Here is a 23053-nt window from a genome sequence, read left to right on the forward strand (position 1 = left end):
GCAAGTCAATCTTGAAGTATTTATTGTTGAATACATTTTATTTTTAGCCGAAGATTTGGCCCAGAAGGAGGCCACATGGAGGAGATTAAGGTTTAACGGGAGCCATCTCGGCAGACAACTGCAGAAAATAATTATGAATTCTGACGGAAACCCCAGGGGAGCTAGGGATGGGGCTTTCCCTGGAAAGCCTTGACTGAGGGCATAGCTCTTTGGTGGCAATGATCTGAAAGGGACAAATGTGTGCTTCTGCTTTCCGATCTCCAGCCGGCCCAGCTGCCATCTCCAGAGACTCGCCCGTCTCTGGCCCTCAGAAATCTTTTTTCAGATTTCAGTTTGGACAACTTTTTTCCTGCTATGACCAGACACCCATCACATGGGCCTTCCCGAAGGGGACCCAGCAGGAGGGCCTGGGCTATCTGCAGGGCAGAATTTGTCTTCAGTGGCCTCTTTCTGCCACTGTCACCTTAGGCTCTTGGGGTGAGATATTTTTCCAGTAGCTATTGTGGAGAGGGAGCCCACAAACCCTTAAAGTCAGAGGATAGCTAGTGGGAATTGGTGCTCTCTTCTCACCATGTGGTTCAAGGAGTTAGTTACTCAGCCTGGCAGCTGGCAGCTGGCAGCTGGCAGCTGGCTCCTTTATCCTGGCTCCATCCTGTTGATTGGCAACCACAGGTTCTATTCCAGGCTTTATACTAGTAGTAGCCCTCAGTTCACACTTTAGAGTTCATAGGGGCACACACACACACACACACACACACACACACACACACACACACACACATCTGTATATGTACATATATGTGGGTTGCAGCATGACCTTATAGACTTCAGGAGAGTTCTTATAGACTTCATGACCTTATAGACTCAGAGAGTTTATGAGACCTCAATTAGATTAAGAGGCAGAGAGTTAATAATGATTAGGTATCAGTTTGGATTGGCAGGAAGGATGTTCAGGGCTTGGTCCCAGAGGCTCCAAGAGCCAGCCCCAGATAGCAGAGGCATGGACATTCATTAGAAGTGAAGGGATAGGTCGAAAGATGGATAGATGGGTGGATGAACAGGAATCAGTTGGAGTGGGCCAGGTCAAGGGATTCCACTGGCTGAAGCCCTGGGGACAGCTGGGAGTCCACTGACTGCTGGTTCCTTGTCACATGCCAGCTTATCAGATGGCACACCATTGAGACCACCACCACCACAGGGTTAGCGTCCTTTTTACAGGGTTCAGGAAAGGTGTTACATGCTCTGCTGGGCTTGTGTATTTGATAAAACACTTTTTCCACATTTATTGTATGTGTGTCTCTCTGTGCATGTGTTGGTTCGCGTGTGCCATGGCATGCATGTCTGTGGAGGCCAGAGGATAGCTTGCAGGAATCGCTTCTCTCCTTCCACCATGAGGGGTACAGGGACTGAGCTTGGGTTCTCAGGTTGGGCAGCAAACACCCTTACCCTCTGAGCAACCTGGCAGGCTGTGTCTTTGTATTCTTGACACAGTTTTAATATACCTATGGGCCCACCTGTTCCGAGTCTACTTCAATAAGTTTTTGGGTTACCTTTTTCTTTTGTGAATTTACTGGTTCATGTATCATGGTTGGAGCTGGGCAGGTGGTGATACCTACATGCACAAACAACATGTAAAGTCACCACTCAAAGTAGTGCCAGCTGCTGCTTTATCAAAGCATTCACCCTAGAAAAAGGCATGACCCGAAAGCCTCTGTTGGGACAACACAAAGTAACCTAAAACAGATATGGTCTAATCTCCCTGTGGCCCAGGTTGGACCACAGCATAGCTGACTGTGGTCCTCCAGACTGGCTCTCCAGTATGACAGACATCACTATCATTACTTTTCCTCTTGGACCCCAGGTGAGCTCCGGAACTGCCTAGGAAACCTGTGGCCTGCTGAGCTTACCTTCTTCCTTCAGCCTTGGCAAAACTGCCCCCTCAACCACGTGGGTCCCCCCATCCCATGGCCACTGCACCCCAACAGCCATCATCCAGGAAGTCCCTGCCATGGCTTCCCTGGGAACTTCCCTTCCTTTCACTTCACCCCTGTACTTTCTCATCAGCTGCCTGGTTCCTGCATCACAGCTCACCCCCAGCCAGGTACTGGATGTGAATTTAAAACTCAGGAGACCCTGGCCACTCCCTTTTTGGGTGTACTTGGAGAGCTGGGCTTGGGGGAAAAAAACCCCATGGCACTCAGCAGGAAGGGACCAATGCCCACTTCCCAGAACTCCTGTTCATTTGTAATTCCATGCTGGTCCTCAAGAGGCTGCTCTGTGGGTGCTCCAAGATTCAAAGCCAGCCTGGGTTACCACAAAGGAAGACCCTGACTCGAAATAAACAATTAACAAAACGAAAGCAAAGCCACACCCAGCACTGACAATAAAGGATTCTGGCCAGGGTCACACACAAGCATAGGTTTAATGTCTTCATTAACCAGCCTCAAAATCTTCCCAGTACTTCACAGTACCCAGAAAGTACTCTCCCTCCAAAGAAAATCTAATTTACATTTGCCCTGCCTGAAGCTCACTGGGTCCCTTTCCATAAGATTCTGACACTCCACTCCACACTGAAATCTGAAGCAGATGTGGCGATATTCTAGAATTCACGGAAAAACAGATAAAACTACAAATGTCCTTAGCACCACGACTCTAGCTACATGGTACAGGCCGTGGGTGCACACGAATCTGCTGTGACTAAGATAACAACCAACTTGGTCCAAGTTTTTAGAAGAAAACTATATTCTTTTAAAGAGAATGCAAACATCCTTGGGGGGGGGGGCGAACTTAATTTAAGTCGTATCACATGGTTTTGTGGTAGAGCCTGATACAGTGTGCACAGATGCTCCCCGGGGTCGCAGGGAGCCCTGGTGGGCTCACTCTCTGTGCCTGGGATTCGCTCAGGGTCTTCTGAGGCTGAGGATGCTAGAAAGGCACCACCCCTGTCGTTATCCAGAGAGGCAGAGACACCTGTGGCTGAAAACACTCATCAAGGCCAAACCCGGTGTTTTCCAGGTGTCACTGCCCTGGCTGTGATCACACACAAATAAGGCACCCTTCCCCCATGGCACCAAGGCCCTCCAAGCCCTGCCTCTGGGAGCTGAAGCCAGGCAGAGAAAGGTGGCCTATCCCAAGGCTGTAGGGTGTGGGTGTCCTGGAACCCAGCAGGGGAATTGGCTTGAGGCAAGGAAGGTGAAGAAATAGAAGTCGCTTATTTGACGCGGGGGGTCTGGCCCCTGTGGAAGAGACAGCTGCTAGGTGGAGGGGAGAAGACAGGAGCGTGGGTGGGTCACCCTTCTCTCTGCATGGCTGCTTCTCAGAGTTCAGTCACCTGCACAGCCGGCGAGGGGAGCAGGCCCTGTCCAGGCAGCAGAGCAGATGCCCATCCAGGGGGTAGCAGGGGAGTCCTTCCTCCCCGCTCAGCTGAAGCCCAAAATCCTGCTGAAGATAAAACACAACCTGAACCCCAGTAAGCAGGAGATGACATCATCACCAAAGAAACATCGGGGTTGGGGTAGATATGCTGGCGGGCAGAGAACCTTTAAAGAAACACCCAAGGATTTGGAATTAAGGCCAGCCTCAGGAAAAGGACAGGGATAGGTAGTAAATGTGGGCTCGGCCTAACAGACTATACTGACTTTTTGGTGTTGTTTGGTTGTTTGTTGTTGTTGTTGTTGTTGTTTTTGGAGATGGGGTTTCTCTGATCTGCCTGGCTCTGCCTCCAAAGTGCTGGGATAAAAGGCATGTGCCACCACTGCCCAGCTGTTTCTAGTTTTAGTTGCTTGAGACAGGGTCTCTCTATACCCCTAGCTGTCCTGGAACTTGCTCTGTAGACCTGGCTGGCCTCAAACTCACAGAGATCCACCTGCCTCTACCACCTGCCTTCTCAGGGCTGGAGAAGGCTCAGTGCTAAGAGCTTGCTGCTTGACCATGGAGACCACAGTTCAGACCCTTGCACCCACAGAACAAGCCAGACTCCCACAGACTCCCCTTAACTCCATTTCCAAATCTGCACTCCACACAGAGATATGAATACCCCCCCCCCAAATATAACTTTAAACTCAACAACAACAACAAAGTACCAGCCAACAGCCAAGTGCGGGAGCCATATTTATAATTCACAGGATTCCAGAGGCAGAGGCAGAGGCAGAAAGTCAAGGTCCTGGCCAGCCTGATCTACATAGCAAGATCGTGTCTCAAAGAAACAAGAGAACAAAATTCTGAACACATTTAGCAGACTAAACCTAGTAGGAGACTGGGCTTGAGTACAGCCTGGGCTATGAGAATAATTCCAAAGACAGGAGATCTAGCTCAGAAAGAGTTCTAACCGTCTGTCCCAGTATAGACACAAAGCGAATTCTAGGACAGCCAGAGCTGCTGTGGATAATCTTTTTGTACACTGTGAAGATGTGCCTTGGCCAAGGAGTCTTCTGATTGGTTTAATAAAGAAATGAATGACCAATAGCTAGGCAAGAAAAGATAGGCAGGATTTCTGAGGAGAGAAGAGGTATACTGGCCATGCATAGACACCAGAGAGAGGCCTCTGGCTTAGCATGTTGGGCATACAGATGTAACAAAGGAAAAAGCCACATGGCAGAACATAGATTAATAGAGGCAGGTTCATCTAAGTTATAAGAGCTATTTGGGGAAAAGGCTAAGCTAAGGTAAGCTCTCATAATTAGTAAGAAGTCTCTGTGTCATTATTTGGGGGCTAGAGGTCCAAGAAAGTCCGATGAGAAAGCTTACTACACTTTGCACTGGTGGAGGGGTCAGCTGACACTTTCCCTGTCACTCTGTGGATCTATCAGCTTTACACCCTAATATCTGACTCCTGGGCTTTATTTATTAATAAAATAATAAAAGAAGCAGTTATATTTGGCATGCAACATGTGTCATGACCATATGAACAGAAGTCATGTCAGCCAACCGTCACCTCAACCTTGGCCACCTGGCACTCCCCGGGAGCACATACAGCAATTGGCTGACACTTGCATGGATGCTGGAGAGTGGGCTCAGCAACTTCCCAGAGCTGCTGCAGTAAACGTGGCTCCCACCGCTACCTGCCAGCATGAGGCTGGGCTCTCAATAAACAGATGGGGCTTTTGTTCTCTTGGTCAGAGAACACTGTGGATGCTTAGGAAAGCCAGGTTTAGTCCAAAAAAAAAAAAAACTCTAAATAGGTACAAAATACTTTAAGATGTGTTTAAATGCTAAAGAAAAAGAAAAAATGGGCATAGACAGTCATAGAAAATAGTTTAGGGCTGGAGAGATCGCTCACAGGTAAAGAGGTCCCGAGTTCAATTCCCAGCAGCCACATGATGGCTCACACCATAATCTATAATGAGATCTGGTGCCCAGAACACTATATACATAATAAGTAAATAAATAAATAAATAAATATAAATAAAATAGTTTAAAAATAATAGTTTTTAAAGAGAGTAAAAATATATAGATGCGCACACATGTACGTGTGTGTGTGTGTGTGTGTGTGTGTGTGTGTGTGTGTTTGCATACACAGCCACATAAGGAGGAAAAAAGACAGGGCACGTGGAACCTGTATGTTGCTTTGTTGACTTTGAACACTGATAAGCTAAAAATAACACTGCTGATAAACACTGGTTTATAGCAAAAAAAAAAAACGCTAAATGAAACCAACCTATATATATATTTTATGAATGTCTTAACTTAAAAATGAAAATCAGGAAATATGTTGCATTGGGGGAGAGATTATATCTTTTTCATAGTCAGGGAAAAACTAAACAAAGCAGGTTAGATTCAAGGATCTCTTTCTGAAAATAAAAGAGCAGGATATAGGAATGATAAAATAGAATGGTAAATTAATTGAATCTACTTTTAAACTAAAAAAACCACAACTACTAGTCTTAAATATTTTACATTGGTATACATCTTTGTATACTGATACAAATTTAAAGTTATTTTTGTTAGAACATACTGTATATATTTTCTGTTGTTTTAGGTATTGTACTGCAGATCATTTTAAAATGTAAAGTTCTAGCCCTTAAAAACTATTATTACAAACTGTTTAGGATAATTTTAAAAATGTAGATTACTAGTTAATCATCTATAACAATCAAACCCATAGTGATGTAGATATGTTTTCAAGAGATAATTTTTTTTGTTTGTTGTTGTTTTTCTTTTTTTTTTCTTCAAGAGAGGGTTTCTCTGTGTCACTTTGTTGCCTGCCCTGGAACTAGCTCTTATAGAGCAGGCTGGCCTCGAACTCACAGAGATCCTCCCGCCTCTGCCTCCAGAGAGCTGAAATTAAAGGTGTAAGCCACCACCGCCCAGCTGTTATTGTTTTTCAAGACAGGGTTTCTCTGTGCAGCTTTGGAACCTATCCTAAAACTTGCTTTTTAGACCAGGCAGGTCTCAAACTCACAGAGATCCACCTGCCTCTGTTTCCCAAGTGCTGGGATTAAAAGCATGCACCACCACCACACAGCCCAAGAGATATTTCAGATACATAGATGGTTGTCAAACACTTCAGAGGCCAGAATATGACATTCCAGATGTTTTAATAACATAAGCCTTTTTATGACAGTGAGACACATCTGCTTCTGGCAGCATTATTTACTTCATAGAAGGCAATGGGCGTTGAGGAAACTCCATAATTTTTTTTTATTTGTGTGTGTGTGGGAGGCAAAGTTAGCCACTGGAGAAGAAACTGCCCTTGCCTTGACTGCTGACAGTATGCTGACCAAATTGGACAGACAGGACACAAAAGAAGATGACTGCCGAACTTTGCCAAGACAAGGTATGACAGTCCTTCAAAATTCCTGCTCCACAGAAAATTCTGTCAGATATGCTGGGCCTTTAGACCAATGATGGATGTTCCAACATTGCAGAGGAGCCCTGGGTGACTGTCCACGCAGTCAGCTGTTTCTGTCATTTCTATAGTTTTGAAAGTTGTTTGCTCTGCACTTCCTGCTTACTCAGGTACTATTTTATCCTTCTTGGGTCTCTGATGGGAGTTGAAGAAAAGTTATACTGCCTTTTATACCACATTTAAAAAAACTTGCAAAAGAGATGTAAAGTTTATGAAGGATGAGAGACATAAAAGCTTAAGTTGCTCATCTAAGAAAATCTTTTAAGGTCTAAAAAAAATTTTAGGTTGGTAATATGTTATGATAAAAAGTGGTTTAGGTATAAAACTTTGAACTCATCAAGATAGATAATATTTTCTCTGAATACGCCAAATACAAATGGATTGAATGTTGAAATTTTAATTCTTATCTGATACTTGTTCTTGTTTGTTTGTTTCGAGACAAGGTTTCTCTGTAGCTTTGGTGCCTGTCCTGGAACTAGCTCTTGTAGACCAGGCTGGCCTCAAACTCACAGAGATCCACTTGCCTCTGCCTCTCGAGTGCTGGGATTATAGGTGTGCATAACCACTGCCTGGCCTGATAATTGTTCTTAATATATATAGTTTTACTGTGTTAGAGTAAAACTTTATTTTAGAAAAAAATGGGAAAATGTTGTGGATAATCTTTTTGTACACTGTGAAGATGTATCTTTTCCAAGGCACTTTCTTTTTCATTATTTTTGATTTATTTTATGTGCTTTGGTGTTTTGCCTACATGTATGTCTGTTTGAAGGTGTGATAGTTGTGAGCTGTCATATGGGTACTGGGAATTGAACCCAGGTCCTCTGGAGCAGTGCTCTTAAACACTGAGCCATCTCTCCAGCCCACCTAGGTGTCTTCTTATTGGTTTAATAGAGAACCGAATGACCAACAGCTAGGCAGGAGGACAGGCAGGATTTCTGGGGAGTCAGTGGAAGATGATTCTAGGTGCAGAGAGACGCTAATGAGAGACAGAGCAAGCCAGATACACAGAATGGAAGAGAGGTAAAAGCTACATGGCAGAATGTAGATGAATAAAAGCAGGTTAATCTGAATTATTAGAGCTAATTGGGAAAAGCCTAAGCCAAAGGCCAAGCTTTCATTATTAAGAAGTCTGTGTCTCTATTTGCAGGCTGGTGGTCCAAGACAGTCCAACGAGAAAGCTTACTACACAGGGCTACACAGTAAGACCATATTTCAAAAAAACACACAAACAAAGAAAGTGTGGGGGGAGGTGAAGCTTGGTCCCTTGTCCGTGGAGGGGATGGCTGAAGTGCCAAAGAGGCTTTGGTTTTTTGGTCAAGGGGACGCCAGAACCTTGACCTCTTTTTTTTTATACATGTATTATTATTATTGCTGATGATGTTGCTGTTGTTGTTGTTTTGGTTTTAAGACAGGGTTTCTCTGTGTAGCCCTGGATGGCCTAGCCCTCACTCTGTAGACCAGGCTGGCTGCATGTATTATTTTCATGTGAAGTGGGTGCCGTGGCATGCCTGTGGAGGTGAGGACAACTTGCAGAATCAGCTGTCTCCTTCACCACGTGGGTCCTAAGACTCAGCAGCAGGTATCCTTACACAGTGGGCCATCTCAAAGTTCTCTCCAAACCTTCTTTCTTGTTCTTTTATCAGTTATGAGGTGAGCAGCTCTGCCACACCACAGGCCCAAAGCAATGGAGTCAACTAACCATCATGGGATTAAACCTCTACAACCAAACTGAAATAAACTTTTCTATGTAATTTGGTGACTTCCGATATTTGCTAAATGAAGCGAGAGCATACACATCCTCCGCTAGAATTCTGACAGACACATCCTATCTCCTATCACCCTCCAAAGTTTAGGCTGGGTGTCGCCTCCCCCAGGAAACCTTCCATAGTTTTGCAAGGTCCTGACAACTCCCTTCAACAGCAACACACTACTTCATGTGGACACTTCCAATTCTAAATTCCTGTCTATTCTACTAAAACCAACACCCACTTAGTGAAAATGAGACTATCTGAAAGAAAAATGGGCATGGGTGGGAAGAAAGGAAAAGGCCTACTGGGGGAGTATGGAGCAGAAGCTACAGAGAGAGGATCCTGGGTGGAGGGTGACAGTATCTGCAGGGGAGGGTGGGTGAGGCAGGAGCTCACCTCACAGTGGTAACTCTCCACGTGGTAATCTCTGTCCATGGACACCACACAAATGGTTGTCTCACAGCCCTAGAAAAAGAGGCAGATTCACACGTGTGCTCCCTGGACCTGAAGCACTATGTCCTGTCCATTAAAGCACCTCTCTCTACAATGTGCCACCCTGAGTAGACATGTCCCTCGGACAAGGACAGGGTACTTCAGGAATGTGTATGTGCCCTAGGCATCTTCCTCAACTGGAGTCAAACATAGGCATGCGACAGTAAGAAAGTCACATGGGTGTTGACTCATGCAGGAACTCCCACTACCAGCCATGTTCCTCAGGAAGCTGACTTCAATAGATATTGTTCATGCAGAAAGACCCAGAGAGCTACACAGGCCAAAGCCTCCATATCTGCTCTTCTAGCCCTAGGCTACCAAACATCCACTGCAGAACTGAATGAGGGGGTGAGCAGCCCCTCCCATTACAAGTAACGGAGCAGAGTGCCACAGTGGGTCACGAGAATCAGGGCCACCTCTTCTCTGTAATGCATCCAGGGTACACCTTCCCTACCCCCTGCATGAACGTCCTCTATACTCCTCAGCCCTGCAGAATGCAGAGCATGGCCATCTTTGACCACTCCTAATATGGCCCAGGACCTGAGTCAAAGCAGGCAGGATCGGGCAAAGCCTCAGGGTCACGCACCCTCTGCTTCTGGGTTAAGTGTTCCTACCTGGGCAGGGAGGATAGGGTGGGCACAGGAAGCACATTTTGGCGCAAACTCCCTGGAAGGATAAAAGAAGTGGGCATGAGAAGGTGAGAAGCTAGAGGCAAGGGGACATGGGTGGAGCTACCACAACAGCTCTAAGATAGCCTGCCTCCTGTGTAGAAATGCGGGTGTGCAGCTTCTGCCTTCTTGGCAGTAATGGTTGACACAGTTCCTATCTGTGCCCTCCTTCCCTCCCTCCTCCTGCAGGACAGCCTCAGGCTCCCTCCAGCCATCTCTTATGCATTCTCTAGTCCCTGATATCCAGACTGAAGCCATCCCTAAGGGAGACCTCTGCTCCACCCTGAGTACCAAGGACAAATGCTGGCACCAATCTCAAAAATCAGCAGCAGCAGAGACCCAAGGCTCTGAGGCCTAAGCCCGGAGCTACCATAACAGACTGGCTGCCCAAGTGGCACCAGGGCTTTCTCCCTGGGAGGAAAAGGCCCAATGGCAGGGGACAGTCAGGTAAGGGCCCAGAAGAGAGACCAGGAATCACAAATGTCCCTGCCCTGCCCTTATGGCATCACTTGGAACCATCCCCAGGCCCATGAATTGGAACACATATGGAAACATTCTGGAAACATAATAGTTATTGATACCACCTCCAGGTTCTTTCCTGATGTATCTCACCAAAATACAAGGAGTCCTATCTTTCTGCTCCTGTCACCAAAATCAGAGCTGTCCCTACCCCAACTGCAGAGAAAACATGAGGGCAGAAAGAGAAAAGAAAGGCCAGGACCAAAGAGGCAGAGATAGGCAGGAAAGAGAGCTGGGGAGGCCATGCTGTGGCCCACACTGCTTCTTCAGCAAGGGAGACTCACGTGTAGTGGTCTCTAACACAGTAGATGTTGTTCTCCACGTCCACGGTGAAGGGAACGCCATCCAGACACTCGTTACATACTGAGCAGATGAAGCAACCAGGGTGGTAGTAGTAGGACTTACCAAGGGCCTGCAGGATCTGGGGGAAGCACCAAAAGGTTAGCAAGGGCAGGAGGCACAGCACCTCCCCCCAGAGGCCATGGCTTAGGGCCCCACCAATGGTCGGGAGCAGCAGAGGATGGGGGACTCCAGGTCACGGGGAGGTTCTCACAATCTCCATGATAAGGTGTGCACACACGCTGCACTTGTCAGCAGTTTGCTGGAACCCGGAGTACTGAGAGGGAACACAGGATCCAGGATGTCACGTGACAAGTGGGCACTCACTGTTGCTGGCCTCAGGTCTGCATGTGAGTCCGAAGGAGGGTCCCGCCCCTGCTCCCACCCAGCTGGGCCAGCAACACAGTGCAGACTCACCAGGAATTCCTCCTGGCAGTACACTTTCTCACCCACATTCTAGAAGGCCTTCCCGCGGAGTCGTCTCCCTGGAGGGGAAGGGGTGGAGGGGGTAATGGAAGCTGACACCAGGAACGAGCCTGGCTTGAGTGTCAATACTCACCGCCCACCAATGAGAAAATGAACATGGGACATCTCCCTCCAAACACTCCTTCATTTGTTTGCATGTACACCTTTATGTCAGAAGAGGGCGCCAGATCTTATCACAGATAATTGTGAGCCTCCAAGTGTGCAGGGGCCAGATGCTGACCAAGAGCATGGGAGTGTCCCCTGCATATGTCCCAGTTCAGCACCTGGCAGGAGGTCTGTCTCCCACTCGCCCCTACTCCCAGTCCACTATCAGCAGCCACATCTACTAAACCACGACACCCACCATGCCTTCTCACATTGAACCAAGCACCTTATCGCAAAGATAGACCAACCCTTTAGCCCACACACACCCGTGAAATTGACCCACACTGGGTTACAACCTTCCCATAACCTCACAATCTTCCTCCATCCCGGAATGCACCCACCCGACCTGCTAAGAGACAGCCTCTACTCCCCCAAGATCTACTTTAAAGCTGCCTAGAACAGCTAGTTTTGCTGGCCTGAGGCTAGAAATTTGCCAGGCCTGTCTCAAGCTTACTAACCTTGCACACTCTCACTTCCTCTACCCTGATTCACCTAAGTATTGAGGCAAGGAAAGCCCTCAGAGGTTTTTGGGCTGATGCATGTTATTCCTTTGCCTGGGTTGTTGTGAATCTTACTTCCTTTCTTTGGTATTTGGTGGTATAAAATCCATTTTCTGTTGTCCTTTCTGAAACAAGGTCTTGTTATGTAGTCTTGAATGGTCTGGAACTGTACGCAGACCAGGCTGGCTCTGAACTTCAAACTCTCTACTATTCCTGCTTCTCAAGTGCTGGGATTACAGGCCCGTACCAAGCCGGCTAAAGTCTGGACTTTTCCTTTGTGTATCCAGCAGTGAGGCTGGATTGTGGTTCTGTTTTGCCTTGCTGAGGAACAAACCCAAGACCCTGAGTACTCTAGACATGCGCTCTACCACGGAGCTAAACTCCTAGCTCAGCATTCTTTTAGGAAATATCCAGAATGTACAACAAAGCCCAGAGCAGCCTGGCATACCTGGCTTAGTCCTGTGGCCCCACACGGTCCTACCTGCAGCCACCACGAGCACTGTGACCCTAGGGCATCCCATCTCTCTCTCCCTAACCATGGCTCACACAATTGAAGGGCAGGGAGACTTCCGTTCTGCTCCTCATCAAGCATTAGTAAGGTGAGCAGGAGCGATGCTATGGATGAAGAAGAATGATCAGCAAAAGGAGCTGAAGGATGGAGTTAGCAATTAAGAGTGCTTACTGCTCTCGCAGAAGCCTCAAATTCCATTCCCAGCATCCGTATCTTCTCACAATCAACTGTGACTCCAGTTTCTAAGGATCTGATACTTTTTTCTGGCCTCCCAGGGTACCCTCACATACACATAACTAAATCTTTGCCAATCCATGTCTCCAATCCAAAGGCAGTGGCTGAAAGAGCTCTGTTAATTCCAAGCCAGCCAGAGCTGTACACAGTGAGACCTTGTCTCTTAAGTAAATTTTTTAAAATGTGTCCAGAAAATAGTTTAGTTTGCCAATCAACCTGATTCTTGAAGATTTACCTAGTCTGTATAGAATAAATACCATGGAATCACACTGTAACCAGTGAACCCTTATTAATCATGACAGAAATATTCTTGGCCACCATTCCTACAAATGAAATCATAATGTTTTTGCTTCTGATGACAAGCTCCATTAATGTTGCTTCTATTCATCCTGAAAAGATAGTTTTCGATGAAACTCTCTGAAAATAGCCACCCTTTGCCTTAATTCTGTCATGATTTTATGTGGGAATGTTCAAGAAACAGAAGTTGGGAAAAAGACACCGTGAAGGGATTTAGAGGGATGGGTGAGCTCTGAGTGCAATTGCACACCCCTGGAATCATATTTCAGAATTCCTGTCTCAGATCCCTGTTGACTATGAGAAGGACTTTCATAGTCGCAGCTATGTTGGGAACACTGGAATCCCCCTGGTGTACAGCACACCTGTTCCTAGGAGAAGAAGGCATTAAGTTCATGTGTCATTCCCACTGTTACAGTGGTCCTCACCACACTGTTTTTCAGACTATAAAAGTGATGAGTTGTCAACATTCTTCCATGCTACTGTACCTTCTCTGGAATCAGCTCTCTCACTTCTAAGGGTAATGTAATGCATTCCTGTTAGTGGTCTGGATCCTTGGGATGAGGGCCAGATTTTCCACAAACAATTGTATTGGGAACAAGGGAGCACAAACAGACATGATTAATCATGGGCGATATGTAAGTAGTTTGGATGGGAGGCGGTGACAAGTTTTTCTTCTGTGTAAGAGAAGCAATGTCAATGTGGTATCCTAACACAGACTGCATTCATTGTGTCAGAACATCTATAGCTCAGGGGATTTGACATATCTGAGTTTATAGCATGCTGCAGAGATGTTCTGAAGTCATTGTATACCATATCTTCTTCTCTGTGCCTTAGAGGGTTGTCTACCCATGCTTTTGGTAGAATGCAATCCTTTAGGTGCTATACTGATGTCAAAATTTTTTGTGTTGACCTTATGCCACCTACCCTCAACTTCCATATTAACACTCAGTGGCTGTCCATGTAAACTAGGTCAAATATTGGTGTCATTTATAGTGGCCTACTTCTACCCACTAGTCTGCATCTCCTAAAGTCTCTACGTCCCTCAGAAAAGGGCAAAGCCTGGCAATAAGCTCTCAAATCTTAAGTCTCTGTTGAATGTTCTGCATGTAAACTGTAGCATTCTGTTTCTGAATCCCAGCATCTCATGGGAATCACACCATGCAAAATATGTATTCATGTAGCTTAAGGAGTCCCCAAAGTCTTAACGGTTCCCAAAGTATTTTAAAGTTTCCAAATTCAAAGTTTCTTCTAAGATTCCAGCAACACAGTCTCCATGTTTCTGCAATAATTAATGATAATTAGCATCTTCACATCAGCACTCTTCTTTTCATTTCCCAATAATGGGAAAAGGTAACAGACATTTTTCTTTTACTCTTTTAGTACATGTTAGAGGCGAGAGAGAGTTGGGCCCAATCTTGTTACCTTACTGTTAGTCTCTCACTCAAAATGAACAGTTACAGCACTTCTCTATGTGCCCAGGAGAATGCCCTGCATAAATTCTTCCCCCAGCAAGGCTGGGTAGGAAAGGAAGCACAACTGTCAGCAGCTACTTGAAACTCAACTGTTTCTTTTGAACCTGACAACCCTGTTCTGAGATTCTGAGCTGCCAGATCTCTCCAGGTGCAATTTACAGATTCATCTAGAATCATCCAGAATTTTTTTGCTCTTTGTTTCCTTTTGTTTATTTCAGTGTGCAAAGAAGGAGACAGGAGCCCAATAAAGTGTAAAGTGATAGCAGGTAATGACAGTAGACATTGTCTTTCAGTGCTGGTCTCCTCACTTACCCAGGCCTGTTTGTTTTCTCACTTCCAGGAATGTCCAAGGATTAAACTTTAGATTTTTTCTCTCCTACACTTCCTGTGACCTGTGGGAAGGCCAAAGGAATTTTGTTCAAGCAGAACATGAAGCAAGGCAAGTGCCCACTATTCTGATCTTCTGGTCCCTGAAGGGGGCTACACAGGAAGAGAGTGCCATGTACATAGCTCATCAGGAAGCAAAAACAAAAAGCCTCCCTGGAAGGTGTTTCCAGACTTTTCCACGGGTGTATCTAGAAACCACACGACTCATCTCAGGGCCCTGTGATTATGCACTGCCCCTTCAATATATTATAGGGTTAATGGATTCCTGAATCTGAAAGAGGAACCCAGATTTTCCTACCTCTGCTTCTACCCCTGATAAATCCCCTCTTGAACTGGGAAGGATGAGAGCCATAATGGGGAGGCTCAGATGCTTGTGGTAAATTCACAGAGGAGCCAGGTTGGTCCTATTTTTTTTTTTACAGGATCCTCAGGAAAATGCATTCAGAACTAAGCAGGGGATTGGCTCACTCCAAAGGAATTTTTAATGGAAGGGAAAAGGTCCAAGTCAAAAGACTGGAAGAGGGATATACAGTGTAAGCAGAAGACACTGAGATTCCTAGAGCAAGTATGCTAATGGCCAAGGGTGGTGGATTTGAGTCCTGGAAGGAGTGGAAATCCAGTAGCAAAAATGTGGACTAGGCAGCATGGCTTCCAAAGATCTGGGTGTTCAAACAGAAAACGTTTTCAAGGGACAAAGTCAGAGATGCAGGTGCCCATGAAGACCTTACACGTAAGCAAATGAACTGAGAATTTTAAGGCAGACCAAGATTTTTGGTGATCAGACGTTTAAGAATCTTAGCCTAGGCAAATGGATAGATCTAGAAAGCATTATATTGAGTGAGGTAACCCAGACCCAGAAAGACAAATAAAATATTCACTCATTCATAAGTGGTTTTTAGACATAAAAAAAAGAAAAACCAGACTGCAGTTCACAACACCAGAGAACCTAAATAACAATGAAGACCTAATCTATATGGAAAGTCAAAAAAGACAAGATCTCCTGAGTAAATTGGGACCATGGGAGGGGGAGGAAGGGAGAGGAGCAGATAAAAATATATAGCTCAATGAAAACAATTTTAAAAGATGAAAAAAATCTGAGGTGGCAAAAGTTAAAAAACTTGGCCTAGTGGGTTTTTGTAGGAAGGTAGGTTGAAACCAGAGCCAGCCAAAGAAACCAACCCTGCCCTGAACCCAGATCCCGTCAAAGGCACTTTTACCTTACATAAACTGCAGGCAAAGAATTCCCTGTGCCCCCAGTCTAGTAAGCCTTTACAGAAGGCACAGTTTGTGCACCCCTTTGAGACATTTTCAGCCACCTCAGCTGTGGCAGTGCCCCCACCACACGCACCTCTGGGCACTCTCTTTCTAACCTGTAACACCTGCAGAAGGCATGAGTTGCTGTGATTCCTGGACAGAGCCTCCCAATAATACTTAAACTGTTATCACCGATAGGATGCTAGTGAGAACAATGGGTAAAGGCACAGTCTGTGCAAGTCTTGCAACCTGAGTTCAATCCCCAGCATCCACGTAAGTGTGGAAGGATAGAACGGGATGCACAGAGTTGTCCTCTCATCTCCAGATGTGCACTGTGGCACAAGTTCACACCACAATAAAGCTTTTTGTTCTAAATAAACTTGAGACATTACAGGGATGGATGTGTAAGGATTGTACCTGAAGGAGAAGAATGGAAATAGAGATTGGGGAGAGGAATGAGACAGGAGAGCTTGGGTTTTAGGTTTAAGTAAATGGGAAAATTATTTTATCACTAAGGGGAATTTAAAAGAGGAAGCAGTTAGGCCCTAACCCTTAGGAGAAGAAGCTCATTTTTCTCCCCACCCTGTGGGTTTCATACCTAGTCTTATAGCTAGGTGCGGGTACTTTCTAAAACAGGGGAACATCAGTACCCACAAAAGAGCAGCTTTCCTGATAGACTCTCAGGTCAACCTCTTCTCTTTCAGAACGGACTTCTCTGAAGCTTCAACAGGAACCTTAAGAATAGCGTGAGTAGAAGATGAACTCCCGATACATGCTCAGCTGCTGTGTCACAGACCGAGGCCTCTTAACTTTGCCTCCAAGCTCCCTTGTGTTCCTGCTCTGACGTCCTTCCTGTTTGGGCAAGGCATCCCACGATAGCTGGAACAGCACTGGGGTAAAGGCTCACAATGCTCTTGTTCACAGGTGATTTGCAATGGAAAAGTACATGCATTTTGGAAATTATAGACAAAGATGCTGGTGTCTGTGTGCCTTAGAAAATGATGTTGATATTAGGACGAGTATAAACTAAAGGTGCCAGACATAGAAGGCTTTAATGCAAGGAGCAAATATGCTCAATGCTACACGCTTATTGCTTTTAGCACCCATGTCAAGTGCGGTGCTCCAAACGAGCTTTGTCTTCAGTGTCTCCCTCCCACTCCAGGGCAAATGGTAATCACCTGTCAGCTGCACCAACTGTCTCCAGGTTAGAGTTCTCCACTTTGGTGTCAACTGCAAGCTCCTTTCAGATGAGAACTTCCAGAGGTGATGCTGTGTCTCCTTCCTGGCGAGGAGAAAGGCCTGACCCTTGGCTAATTTCATTCGAAGTTTAAAGCAATGGTCCTCCAATGCCACTTATAATAGAAATCATCCTTTTCCGTGCTGATTGAAAGACACTGGGATTAAGGATGCTTAGTGTGGTGGCAGGAGAGGTGGCTCAGAGGTAAAGAACACTGGCTACTCTTCCAGAGGTCCTGAGTTCAATTCCCAGCAACCACATGGTGGCTCACAACCATCTGTAATAAGATCTGGTGCCCTCTTCTGTACTGTAGAACCATGTATACATAAAAATAAAAATCTTTTTCTTTTTTTAAAAAAAGGATGCTTAGTGTGATGTTACTACCAAATTCCACTGATACTATAAAATATGTTGTTACAGGTCCTGGGTAAACTTTTAAAACACATACATATAATTCCATAGGCATTGCTGTGGTCTTATTGTTCCCTACCAAGACCCATGCTGAGATTGAATCTCTATCATGAGTTAGTAAGAGAAATGTTTAATCTATTTATGGTTATGTTGAGAACAACTTGTGGGTTGCGACCCCTTTAAAGGTCAATGATGCTTTCTTGGGGTTTATCTATAACCCTCGGAAACATCAGATATTTACATTCATAACAGTGTCAAAATTACAGTTATGAAGTAGCATTGAAATTAATTTTATGGTGGGAGTCATCAAAACATGGGAGACTGTATTGCAGGGTCACAGCATTAGGAAGGCTGAGAACTGTTGTAATAGGAGAGGCGGAGCTGTGTCCCCAGCACCCCGGCCGCCTGCTAGCTTATGCCCCAAAATAATTACACAGACACTGTATTCTTATAACACTGCTTGGCCCATTATATATAGCCTCTTCTCGGCTAACTCTCGCACCTGGACTAGCCCATTTCTAATAATGTGTGTAGCACCCCAAGGTGCGCTTACTGGGAAGATTCTAGCCTACATCCATCCAGGGTCGGAGCTTCATCACGTGTACCTCAGAGAGCAGAGCTATCGAGTCTGTCTGAGGCGTCTTACCTCACTTCCTCTTCCTCCCAGCATTCTGTTCTGTTTACTCCTCCCACCTATGTTTTAACCTATGAGGCCAAGCAGTTTCTTTATTACTTAACCAATGACCTTCCTCCATCAGAGAACTACTGACTTACTGTAATTGGAGGTAACTAAGCATGAGGTCATGAAGGTGGGGGTCCTTCCTCATCTGTTAGGACTGTGCCTGTATAAGAAGAGAGAAGGCCAGGTTGGCACCCCATCCATCAGTCCTCCACTTAGGGAGCTGAGGGAGCTGATTTAGACCCTCATTAGTAAGTATAAACAAACAACTAGACACCTACAAAGAATCAATTAAAAGAACAAAGTGAACTCCTGATGTGATGAGCATCCGTGGAGGAAATCAAGAGAATCTGATAAGGAAGAGGGAATGGGGAAAATCTAATTAGTGATGCAAAGACCATCTCCTGGATACTTCAGAACACATGATTACATCTGAGAAGCTGACATGCCCAGGAAGATGTGGGCACTGAGTAACCTGTGGACCAAGGGTCTGGGTGGGAATGAAAAGTGGAGGTGGTGTGGCCGAAGAAGTCATGGGCATATCTAGAACAACAGGAACTGTGTCACACCCAAGTAAAGCCTACCCCAGGGTGAAGACTGGCACAACCCTTTAAAGACCCCTAATGAACCTGAACTAGAATCTTTGAGAAGAGTTCACTGGAAGTTCTGTGTCACCCTGTCTAATATTTTCCAAATATATTTGATCTCCAAGAGCCCCCATCCAGGGCACCAGTGAGAACTCTAAGGTTTTAGATTTGGACCAAAGCTAGACCACACAAGAGAGAGCCCCTCTTTTCTTCCTGTGGGGGCACCGATAGTCACTTTCCAGCCAAATATAATCAGAGCAGCAGGCTTGACCCAGACTTTCCCAGGGATTGGGGACAGAGCGAGGGAGGAGGGGAACAAGGAGGCAAGTTAATGCAGGGTGTGTGTGTGTGTGTGTGTGTGTGTGTGTGTGTGTGCGCGCGCCACACACTCATATGCATCAGGTTGAAAAATGCTACCCTGATGCCTCACTACACACTAACACCATGCTAATGGGGAGGGGACATTAATGAAAATGTCATACTGTATTTTCTGAAACCCCTCCAAAATATCTAGCGCACAATTCCTGGACACCCTAGGAATGTGACAGTAAGAACTTCCTTTAGCCCTTTTCAAAACTGTACCAGGAAATACCATTCCCCCAAAGCCAAAATAAATAAAGATTAAAGCAGAAAAAATTATTACACCAGACAGATGTAAGTAAACTTGAAATGTTTATTCTAACCACACATACGCAAGCTTACAGGAAAAATGATTAAAATTTGTTATTTATATCCAAGTGATCTATATAAAAGCCTATTAAAATTATGTATTTTTGCACAGTTTTATAGATATGTAAAATGCATTCTTCTAAAGTGATCACTTGAAGAATTTTACTAAATATAATCATCACTGCCACAGTGAAGTTACAGGCCAATTTCCTATGCCCCTGAAAATTTCCCTATTCTTCACAGAAAGTCCTCTGGCTTACCCTAGATCACAGCTGTACTGAGCACAGAACAGAGGAATACAGGCGCCAAAATCCCCAGCTGTGGGTCTCTGCATCAGAACATGGTGTGACAAAGCAGGGCTTGCCTGAAAGGGGACTGGAACATCTCTGGAGTCCCACTCTCACTGTGGTTCCACTGAGGAGCATCAGAGGCCTGTGCTTATGAGATGAAGAAGCTGGCAGCTCAGGAATGCCAGGCTCCTCAGAGGATCTGGCCTGGCTGCCGCTTCCCAGAGGCAAAGAGCAAGGACACTGGGACAGGCTGAATAGTCTCTATGTCAGGTTTGTGTGTGGCATGGCCCACAAAGGCCATGAGCAGAGGACAGTGGTGCCAAGGGGGGAAGTCCTCCTTCTAGCAAAATCTTCAGGAAAGAAGGGAACGGGGTTGGGGGAAGAAAAAGGAGAAGGAAGAGGAGAGAAATGGTGGAGATGTCTTAAATGTATGTGCACCATGCAGTCACAGTGTCGGTCACTGGAGATGTCACAAATTTCTTGGAGTAACTCTAACCAAACAAGTGGAAGACTTGTATGACAAGAACTTTAAATCTTTGAAGAAAGAAATTGAAGAAGACACCAGAAAGTCGTAAGCTCTCCCATGCTCTTGGGTAGGTAGAATTAGTATAGTAATAGTGGTAATCTTAACAAAAGTAATCTATGGATTCAATGCAATTCCCATCAAAATCCCAGCAAAAATCTTCACAGACCTCGAAAGAATGATACTCAACTTCATATGGAAAAGCAAAAACCCCAGGAAGATATGAAGATACAAGAAGCTTACAGAAATCCAAGTAGACTCAATCCAAAAAATGTCCTCACCACACAATAATCAAAACACTAAACATACAGAGAAAAGAAAGAATATTAAGAGCTGCAAAGAAACAAGGCCAAGTAACATATAATGGGAGACCTATCAGAAGTCCACTGGACTTCTCATTGGAGACAATGAAAGCCAGAAGGTCATGGTCAAGCATTATGCAGACATTAAGAGACCACGGATGCCAGCCCAGACTACTATACCCAGCAAAACTTTCAATCACAAGATATTCCATGACAAAACTAGATTTAACCAATATCTTTAACCACAAAACCAGCCATACACAGAATGCTAGAAGGAAAACTCTAACCCAAGGAAGTTGACTACACCAACAAAAACACAGACAATTGATGGTCTCATAGCAAATCCCAAAGAAGGGAAACATGTACAAACATCATGTAACATCACCAACAATTAAAACTAAATTAACAAGAGATAGCAATCACTAGTCATTAATATCCTTTAATGTAAATGGACTCAACTCAACTATAAAAAGGCACAGGCTAAAAGACTGGATATAAAAACAGAATCAATCCTTTTTCTGCACACAAGAAACACATCTCAACATCAAAGACAGTCTGATGATTCTCAGAGTAAAGGGTTGGAAAAAATATACCAATCAAATGGACCTACGAAACAAGCAGGTGTAGCTATTCAAATATCTAACAAAATAGACTTCAAGCTAAAATTAGTCAAAAGAGACAAAGAAGGTCATTTCATATTAGTCACAGAAAAAAAATCCACCAAGAGGAAATTTCAATACTGAACATCTATGCCCCAAATACAAAGGCACCCTCATATTGTAAAAGAAACACTTCTAAAGCTTAAATCATACATTAAACACCACATACTAATAGTGGGAGACTTCAACACTCCCAGCTCATGAATAGACAAGTCAGTCAGACAAAAAATGAACAGAGAAATAAGAGAAATAACAGATGTTATGATGCAAATGGACTTAACAGACATCTATAGAATATTCCATCCAAACAGAAAAGAATATGCCTTCTTCTGAGCACCTCATGGTACCTTCTTAAAAATTGACCACATTCTCGGTAACAAAAGAGTCCTCAACAAATACAAAAAAAAAATGAAATAACCCTATGAACCATAGTTTAAAAGGGGAAATCAACAGCAATACTAATTCCAGAAAACCCACAAACACACGGAAATTAAACAATACTCACCTGAACCAGCAGTGATTCAAGGAAGAAATAAAGGGAGAAACTAAAGACTTCCTAAAATTCAATGAAAATGACCACACAAAATACCCAAATTTATGGGACACAATAAAAGCAGTGTTAAGAGGAAAGTTCATCACACTAAATGCTTACATAAAAATGCTGGGAAAATCCCACACCAGTGAATTAACAGAACATTTGAAAACTTTAGAACAAAAAGAAGCAAACTCACCTAAGAGAACTAGACAGCAGGAAATAATAAAATGGAGAGCTGAAATCAACTAAATAGAAAGAAACAAAGAAATCAATACAAAAAATGAGAAAAAGAATTGGTTCTTCAAGAAAATTAACAAAATATACAAACCTTTATCCAAACTAAACAGAAGACAGAGAGAGAATATCCAAATTAACAAAATAAGAAATGAAAAGAGGGATATAACAAGAGACATGGAGGAACCACAAAGAATCATCAGGTCATATTTAGAAAACTTGTACTCCAAAATTAGAAAGTTTAAAGGAAATAGATACCTTCCTCAATAAATATAACTTAGCAAAATTAAATCAAGACCAGATAAGAAAAGTAAAAAGAACTAAATCTTCTGAAGAAATAGAAACAGTCATCAAAAGTCTCCCAAACAACAACAACAAAAAAAGCCCAGGACCAGATGGTTTATCAGCAGAATTCAACAAAACTTTCAAAGAAGAACTAATACCAATACTTTTCAAATTATTCCATGCAGTAGAAACAAAAGGAACAATGCCAAACTCTTTTTATGAGGCCGTAATCACCCTGATACCCAAACCACAAAAAGACATTACTAAGAAAGAGAATTACTGACCAATCTCACTCATGAACATTGATGCAAAAGTACTAAATAAAATTTTGGCAAATTGAATCCAAGAAAACATTTAAAGCCAGAGAAACTATCTAGACCTCCTCTATGAGGTACATTAACAGCCAATAGGCCCATGGAGACCCCTGTGCTCCACATGTTAGGGGAATGCAGATGTGACCCACGCACCACATCGAGAAAACCTGGTTTAGTTAAAAAGGAGGAAAAAGTAACTGGGGGCATGGGAGGGGCATGGGAGGGGCATGAGTGGGGCATGGGCGGAGCATGACATGGCAGGGAGGGGGGGAGGGGGGCATAGGCGGAGCATGGACAGGGCATAGGAGGGGCATAGGCGGAGCATAGGGGGAACATGGGAGGGGCATGGGCGGAGCATAGGAGGAGCATGGGCGGAGCGCAGGCAGAGCATAGAGGGGCGTAGGAGGGGCATGGGTGGAGCATGGCAGAG

The 23053-nt window shown here is 44.6% G+C and overlaps 1 pseudogene; it reads right to left on the bottom strand.

Annotated features, from left to right (window-relative positions):
• Nucleotides 1–3316: 3316 nt before the first annotated feature.
• Nucleotides 3317–12102, bottom strand: LOC121441092 (annotated as a pseudogene).
• Nucleotides 12103–23053: the final 10951 nt, after the last annotated feature.

This window comes from Microtus oregoni, unplaced genomic scaffold, assembly GCF_018167655.1.
Source record: "Microtus oregoni isolate MIOR12 unplaced genomic scaffold, Mior012 000073F_002, whole genome shotgun sequence".
Classification (NCBI taxonomy): Eukaryota; Metazoa; Chordata; class Mammalia; order Rodentia; family Cricetidae; genus Microtus; species Microtus oregoni.